This window comes from Arachis ipaensis, chromosome B05 (assembly GCF_000816755.2).
Source record: "Arachis ipaensis cultivar K30076 chromosome B05, Araip1.1, whole genome shotgun sequence".
Taxonomy (NCBI): domain Eukaryota; kingdom Viridiplantae; phylum Streptophyta; class Magnoliopsida; order Fabales; family Fabaceae; genus Arachis; species Arachis ipaensis.
In genome coordinates, this window is record NC_029789.2 from 121,695,021 (window position 1) to 121,703,665 (window position 8,645).

The 8,645-nt window shown below is 38.2% G+C and overlaps 1 pseudogene; it reads right to left on the minus strand.

Moving 5' to 3' along the window:
* On the minus strand, positions 208–1,191 carry LOC107642031 (annotated as a pseudogene).

Sequence of the window (8,645 nt, forward strand, 5' to 3'; positions counted from 1 at the left end):
CAAACCAGCACAAATACTAAATCATTTATAAAGTCAGACTAACTCAAAATTAAACCGTTTCCAAAATTAATTCAGTTTCATATTCCAAATCATTTCCAAAGCTGATTCATTTACATTATCAAAAATAGCTTCAAAACCAAGAAAACCATTTTTCATGATAATCAACTAAATAAACTTTCAAACTAATTTCTTTTTAGCCATCACAAACTACTCAAGCAATCATGCAGCCAGTCATTCAGTCCAACAAACAACCACATTTATAAGACAATCATAATCACAGACATATGTTTCTCACATTAATATCTATTTATAACAACTCTGTAATGTAAAATAGATTTTAAGAAAACCCCTACTCAATTTAGTCAAAGCTCAGTAGTTAAACGCATCAATTCCTCTTCCGTTCATCACTTCTGTTTGGTTTATGATCCTGAGAGAGCAATTGCTTTACCAGCCAATATTATAGTCCCAGAATCTCCAACATTAGCAACATAGAGATGGTTATCAACCAAAACAGCAGTTGAAGCAGTAGAGCCATCATCCCGAAAAGTGTCTTTTTCAGAATCCAGAAATTGAGAATCAGTCCCTTGATACGTTTCACTTATAGCCAATTTGGCACCAGTAAAGAAAATTTGGATGCTTCATGAGATTATCAAAGAGATGCTCTTTCAAATATTAATACTCTGCAGCACGAGAACTACCATGGCCATCAAATATTCCAAATAAGCATACTGAATGATCACCAATCTTTAATGTTTTAATATCATAAAAATCCTCCATCGTTACTCTCTTCCATCTGAAGCTTGAATACCCACGGCTAAGCCTTCCATCCTCACTTTTCCACCCTCCACTTGCAAACCGGCCATCATCATTTTTTTGCTGGCATCATATTCACAGGGGAACCAACACTTCTTGATACAGAACCCGTATCCACCATCATGATTAAATTGACGAATAAGAAATACTAGGGGTAGCTTGCAAACTCCTCTTAGTGTTGTTTATTCTCACTTGTTTGGAAAAGGTTCCAGCTTGAACAACCAAAGGCTTACACGATTGCTGCATACCATCTAACCGACCAATCTAGAAGACATGGGTTCCGGCGGCAGTTTTCGGCAACCACACCCGCAGCAGCGCAGCTTCCAACAGAACCAAGTAGAGCGATAGTAACCTTCGAGCAACTTCGATGAGCTTCATCAGCGGTGGTAAGAAAGGCGGTCCCGACAGCCAGAGGCTCTAGCAGCGGTGGTGAGATTTGACGGCAGTGACGTAAACATCGTCTCCTTCCTCACGTCGCACTCTTCCTCCGTCAGTCTCCTCTCTTCGGGCACTCTCTGTCCTCGGCTCCACCGTGGATGGCGGTGACTCTGCTTGCGGTGAGGACGATGATGGTGACCTCAGCAGTGGCAGCGGCGGCAAGATGCGACGGCAACGGTGGCTTCTCCCCTGCGCGCGCTCTGCTCCTCCCTTGCATGGCTCTGGTTCGCGCTCCTCTTCCTCTGACGACGACACACAACGGCACGGACGCATCTGCGGCGGCGAATAAGGATTAAAGTATTAAATTACAAAATCTTAATTATTTAAACCAAATCATGTAAAGTTCTTATTATTTTACATTTACTAAAATTTATAATTTAAATATAGAAAATGATTCGTTAATTATAAAATTAGATAAAACCTTAAATTACTTTAAACTCAATTAATCAAAATTTGCTTTAATTATCTTTAATAAAATAATTTCTAAGATTAAAGTACTTAATGAATAAATAAATCAAAATTAGCTCTTAATAAGATTTTTCTAAAATTTCTGAGTCTTACATTCGACATTACCATCAAGGCTATATAATCACCCCAAAATACCCAAACAAAAAAACAGACAACACCAATAGTTCAAGCAAACAATACAAAAAAAAAATCAAAACAAACAAAGAAGCCAACACCAGCAACACCAACACCTCTTTGGAAAAAAAAAACTCCATAGAGCTCCTTCTCAAATCACATAGTCTTCCAGCAGCAACATATAGCCAACATAAGGCCTCCCCTCAACAACACTACGAGTGTCATCTATCCAAACAACCATCATATATCTTTCCTCTAGATTTCTATTTCAAATGATCCACTAGTTTATTGTAAATGATCCTTGTTATATGCCAACACAAAAAAGAGAAATCTCACACTTTGAGTTAATATAGGTACTATCAAGACTTAAATAAATCACCAACATAAAATAGAAGACAACTCTTATGGCATTAAAGTATGGATAAAATACCACACAAGAAACAAGCCCGTTAGAATAACTAGTTTCTATGAATAGCACCATGTTATTTTCATAGGATTCTGTTGTGTTGCTTGTGAAACTTACGAAATTAATAAATAATTAGTCAATAAATTAATTATTATTTAAAAAATTAAATTTTATAGTTTAGAAAAGTAAATAATTAAAATATGAATTTTAACACTAATTTTAAAGATTTTAGCCCAAAATTGAAACAAACGGGCAAAATCGATTAAACCGGACCCATATTAGCCCAAAGCCCAACCCACTAACATGCCAATGAAAGAGCTCAGCTCTTCCCTCCCTCAAACATAAGAGAATCATTCTGAAAACTTTGGGAAAAGCGAGAAAAATAAGAACCCTAACCCACTCTTGATTTTAATCTTCAATATCTTTCAATCTGGAGCTCCGATCGCCGCACCATCCGGGCAACGTGACCACCGTATCGAGCTCAACAAAATCCACCAAAAATGGTAAGTAACTAGCTATTTCTTTCTCATCCATCCTCCTTACAATTTTGACATTTAAAGTTTTGATTTTGAGAGATTATGTGATTTTGGTGTTTTAGGAGTGAATTAGCCTTGTGGGCTTGCTGGGTTTTATTCCAAACATCCGTCGAAAAGGTGAGAAACTTCTAACCCTTTTGAAATTGTTAAATTAGTAAACCCTATATTAATTTTAGTGATTGGTGTGAAATTAGATTGTATATATATGCATTAGAACCAAATTGATGGACTTGGAAGCTTGAGTTGGGTGTTGGGTGCTGAAAATCCTTGAGGTGGAGGCTTGGAGCTTGTGAATTGAGGACTTTTGGGGTGTTTGAGCATTAGGGAGGAATCGGCCAAGGGATGGTTTTGGTTTCTTGTAGATAATATGTAATGTTACGTGAAAACTTAGGCTAGTTGGCCGTAGGATAAGTTGGATTATGTGAGTTTGTTAATGGTTAATAGCTTTGGTGGTAATGTTGAGTTTATTATGAAAATGTGTTGTTTGATGATGGTTGTGATGAAGATAGATTGATGTATATGAAGTGTCATTGCCTGTTTAATTTGGTGACGAAATTGTTGAATGCGTATATGAAATTGTTGAATGATTGAAGGAAGAAAAATTTGGTGTTGGTGTGAGGTGAGGTATGTTTGGGGAGTTTTAGTGTTGTTTTGATTATAAAAATGTTGACTTGAAATTGAGAATTTGGAAAGAAAAGAGGTTTTGGGGTTTTTGGAGAAACTTGATTTTCTACCAATTTCAGCGGGCTATAACTCGGTTTTTGGACCTCCAAATTTTGTCGAATTTATTTCAAATGAAAATTGGTCCGTGAAGTTTATGCCGTTCGAAGAATGGATGAAAACTCATTTAAAATGAAAGAGTTATGTGCGTTTGAAGTTTGGTGTCAAATTTTGAAATTCTGCAACTTAGCAGCTTTTTGAGAAAAAGGAGGAGTCGCATACGCGAGCATGCACACGCGATGCGGAAATTTCTCATTGCCTTAATATTTCACGTATGCAGACATAGTCCCACGTACGTGGAGCTGGTAAAATCGAACACTCGCGTACGCAGGCGGCACACACTACGTGAGAAGTTCCTTTTGTTTTGCCTTCTAGTGTACGCGGCCATAAGCTCGCATACACGAGACCCCTGTTTTGGCTAAAAGTGGGGTTTTTGCATACTAAACCAATTTTCTAGCTTTCAAACCCCCCTTACACTTGTTTTTGGTCCGTTAGTAAGCTTTTAAGCCTTATAATAAAAATGAGTCTGTTAAATAAATAGAGGGGACATTGGAAGGGTTTTGCGAATTGTTAACTGAATTAATGAAGGGTTGGTTGATTGAGGAAGTGTAGAATATTGAGACTATTATGAATGAAGGCTAACTTTATGATGATCGGCTGATATTGAGGAATATATGATTGATGGTGATTGATGATGAGTATTTCTATATATTCTCTTTGTTTGTAAAGTGTATCGGGCACTATATCCCATGAGTGTGTCAGGCACTATATCCCAAGAGTGTGACAGGCATTATATCCCAAGAGTGTGGGAGCACTTTACCCTAGAAACTGTGTCAGACAATGTATCCCAAGAATGTGACGGGCACTATATCCCAAGAGTGTGGAAACACTTTATCCCAGAGAATGCGATGGGCACCATATCCCATGAGTGTGGCGGGCACTATATCCTAAGAATATGACGGGGACTATATCCCAAGAGTGTGGAGACATGTCAGAGATAGAGACGATATCTGGGTTAGCTACCGGGTGTATCAAGTTCTGGAAAAGTAACTGATACGTGAGCTCACAGCTAGTAGAAAAGGCATACATCATATGATTTGTTTGTCTTGTTTGAGTTTGTATTACTTAGGTTTGAATATCTATGCTTATTTGCTATATGTTCTACTTGCTGTAACTGCATTCTATTTGTGTTTTCCTTATCTGTATTGTATGTGTGTGCAATTGACATACCCTTTGTCTGGCGAAGGAGTGACGAGGGTAGTTCCATCGATGTTTCGAAGGGTTGGAGGAAGCATTAAGAGAAGAGTTAAGTTAGAATTAGGTTTATAACTTGGAAACCTTTGATAGTTTACCTAAATCGTGGTTTACCTTATTCCTTTAAGTTTAATTTTGAGTGTCGGACTTCTAGGATTGCCTCTGGACCTTATATATTATGTACGTTGGCACCTTTACCATGCTGAGAACCTTCAGTTCTCATTCCATACATATGTTGTCATTTTTCAGATGCAGGTCGAGAGGCACCTTGCTGAGCGTCTGGAGTTTCCTGAGCAAGCGGAGTTGGTTCTTTTGGGGATTCTACATTTTGTCTTAGGCTATGTTATATATGTACTTAGACTTTCCTTTTATGTATTTTGGATATCATACCTCTTAGAGGATACTTTGGAGAAACAGGTGTCAATTGTGTTTTGGGATATTTGGGATATATATATATATATATGTGTGTGTGTGTGTGTGTGTGTGTGTGTATGTGTGTGTGTGTGTGTAAATATTCTTTGGCCGGCCTTGGCTTCGCAGGTCGAGTCAGGGGTTTGATATTCTGTTATTTTGGTACTCTATTCTGTATATCTTCATGTCTTATCATTTTCTGTTGACTCGGTTTTACGTTTTTGAGTATGATGCGCTTTTCTTTTTACGGTTTTTGCTTAAACTTTTCTTCAAGGCTCCTAGTTACAAATTCTTTCAATTATATCTACGTATATATTTTATTTTAAATGTTGTAATAGCATACCACCTCTATTTTACGAACTAAAGCATAAAGCTCTGTGTGGTAGGGTGTTACATTATAGTATCAGAGCAGTTCGTTCATGTAGAGCCTGAGAGATGGACTGACTATGCTTCTGGACATACTCTGAGTGTCTGTATATGCTGAGTAGGATATCTAACTGATACATGTGAAATATTTGTTCATGAGTATGTATTTGGGACTTTGAAGTACTAGACTTGAGATATTGAAACTGATCACCTTGATATCACTTATTTGGTGTGAACAGGAGCCAAATGACGACTCGTGGATGAGACATGGTCGAGGGGGAGGTCAGAGTGGTAGTGAGGGACTCGAGACTACTGAAAATAAACCCGCAAACTTCATAACGGCCCTGGAGAACATGGCTGCTGCTATGCAGGCCACGACCACAGCGTTAGGGAATCAAGCTGGTAATAGGAATGGCGGTAATGGAGAAAACGGGCCAATGACTTTAGCAATCTTTCTGAAAGTAAACCCACCAATCTTTAGAGGAACGACGAACCCCACGGAGGTAGATATTGGTTTTAGGCTATGGAAAGAGCCTTGCAAGTGCAACAGGTACCTAAGGATCAGTATGTTGAACTTGCCACATATCAGCTGATGGGTGAAGCGCAGTATTGGTGGCAGGAAACACGTCGTCTTCTGCAGTGAGACAATTTTGCGATACCTTGGGGCACCTTTCAATCTGAATTTTATAAGAAGTATTTTCCTAACTCCGTCAGGATAGCCAAGGAGCTTGAATTACTACAGTTGAAGTAGGGTTCAATGTCTGTCGCTGAATACACAAATAAATTTGAGGAGCTATGTCATTTTTCTAAGATTTGTCAGGGGGTTCCGGGGGATTTTGAAAAGTGGAAGTGCATAAAGTACGAAGGTGGAATTATGAGTGATATTCTGAGTACAATAGGACCAATGGAGATCAGAACCTTTTCAGAGTTAGTAAACAAGAGTAAGGTTGCTGAGGAATGTTCAAGAAAGTCTGCTATGGCAGAGAGTGATAGTCAAGAGTTCCACCGGAAGGAGCACAATCAGAATTTGGCACCAAAGGGTCAAGACTTCAAAAGGAATGGGAGCTACCATCCCGACAAGCCTCGCAGGAATGGGTCAAGTCCATGTTACCATTGTGGGGAATTAGGACATATCTCCCGATATTGTCTACGTGGGAGGACTCAGGATGCCGATCAGTCGCAACGAGGTGGAGGTTATCATGAAACTAGTAACTGAATTTTAATTAAGTTATAAGACACATAGAGACGTTGCATTTATTCATACCTAAGACAGAAATGACAAATTAGGATTCGAGAAGATCAACTTAGAACAAAACTTAGTTCTACCGCGTAAGGTATTACTGTTAGAGCCTGCAGAGTTTAAGCAGATTTTGTTAGCATGGGACGAATATTCAAATTCCGAGAGATAAATAAAACAGAGTGTGGCAGCAGAAGCGCGCAGATTGGAAAGACCTCAAGACTACTATATGTTGAGTTAAGGATTACTCTCATGAACTCGTGTGGTGAACGATATTTTCAATGGCGTAAAAATTGGGGGGGTAGGATGTGAACCCACAAAATTAATAAATTATTAGCCAATAAATTAATTATTATTAAAGAAATTATAAAAATTAATTTTATAGTTTAGGGAAATAAAAATGATTAAAATATAAATTTTAACACTAATTTTAAAGATTTTGGCCCAAAATTGGGCTAAACAGGTGAAACCGGTTGAACCAGGCCCATATTGGGCCCAAGGCCCAACTTACTAACATGTTAATGAAAGAGCTCAGCTCTTTCCTCCCACACATAAGGGAATCACGCTGAAACTTTGGGGAAAGGGGAAAAAACAAGAACCCTAACCCACTCTTGATTTCAATCTTCAATATCTTTCAATCCGAAACTCCGATCGCTGTACTGTCTGCAGCCATGCGACTACCGCATCGAACTACAAAATCCATCAAACAAAGTGGTAAGTAACTATCTATTTCTTGCTCATCCATCCTCCTTACAATTTCAATATTTGAAGTTTTGATTTTGAGAGATTATGTAATTTAGTGTTTTAGGAGTGAATTAGCCTTGTGGGCTTGCTGGGTTTTGTCTCAAACATCTGTCGGTAAGGTAAAAGACCTCTAACCCTTGTGAAATTATTAAATTAGCAAACCCTATATTGATTTTAGTGATGTTGGTTTGGAATTAGATTGTATATATGTGTATTAGAACCAAATTGATAGAGTTGGAAGCTTGAGTTGGGTGTTGGGTGCTAAGAATCCTTGTGGTGAAGGCTTGGAGCTTGTGAATTGAGGACTTTTGGGGTGTTCGAGCATTAGGGAAGAATCGACCAAGGTATGATTTTAATTTCTCGTAGATAATGTATAATTTTACGTGAAAACTTAGGCTAGTTGACCATAGGGTAAGTTAGATTATGTGAGCTTGTTAATGGTTAATAGCTTTGGTGGTAATGTTGAGTTTATTATGAAAATGTGTTGTTTGATGATGGTTGTGATGAATATAAATTGATGTATATGAAATATAGTTGATTGTTTAATTGGGTGAGAAAATTGTTGAATGCGTATATGGAATTGTTGAATGATTGAAGGAAGAAAAATTTGGTGTTTGTGTGAGGTGAGGTGGTTGGAAGGTAAGTGAGTATGTTTAGGGAGTTTTGGTATTGTTTTGATTATAAAAACTTTGACTTGAAATTGAGAATTTGGAAAGAAAAGAGGTTTTTGGGTTTTTGGAGAAACTTGATTTTTGACCGAATTCAGCGGGCTATAACTCAACTTCCAGACCCTCAAATTTTGTCAAACTTATTTCAAATGAAAATTGAGTCCATAAAATTTGTGTCGTTTAAATAAGGAATGAAAAATCATTTAAAACGAAAGAGTTATGCGCGTTTGAAGTTTGGTGTCAAATTTTGAAATTCTGTAACTTAGCAACTTTTTTAGAAAAAGGAGGAGTCGCGTACGCGAGCATGCACATGCGATGCGGGAATTTCTCACTGCCTTGATATTTCACGTACGTGGACATAGTCCTACGTACGCGGACCTGCTAAAATCGAACGCTCGCGTACGTAGGCGGCACCCGCTAACAAGAAGTTCCTTCTGTTTTGCCCTCTTGCGTACGCGGCCATAAGCTCG